Genomic DNA, 417 nt, shown 5'->3' with positions numbered 1-417 from the left:
GAAGATCAGGAGTTTGAGACCAGCCTGGCCAACATAGTGAAACCCTGTCTCTACTAAAAAAAAAACAAAAAAATACAAGGACTAGCTAGGCGTGGTGCTGTGCGCCTGTAATCCCAGCTACTGGTGAGGCTGAGGCAGGAGAATTGCTTGAAGCTGGGAGGCGGAGGTTGCACTGAGCCAAAATTGCACCATTGCACTCCAGCCTGGGCAATAGAGTGAGACTCCGTCTAAAAATAAAATAAATTAAAAAAGAATTTTTGAATGTCCTTCACACAGATTCCCCAAACGAACATTTCAGTTTGTTCTATAACTCCCCTTCTACCCGTCTCTTTCTGTTCCCCTCTCTCTGACTCTTGCCTAATCAACAGACTTCATATGCATTTCACAAATGGTCCCCGTAATATTCTTCAGAGCAAA

The sequence above is a fragment of the Mandrillus leucophaeus genome, unplaced genomic scaffold (assembly GCF_000951045.1).
Source record: "Mandrillus leucophaeus isolate KB7577 unplaced genomic scaffold, Mleu.le_1.0 Scaffold255, whole genome shotgun sequence".
NCBI lineage: Eukaryota > Metazoa > Chordata > Mammalia > Primates > Cercopithecidae > Mandrillus > Mandrillus leucophaeus.
The sequence above is the reverse complement of the archived record's forward strand: the minus strand, read 5'-3'. Positions refer to the sequence as shown.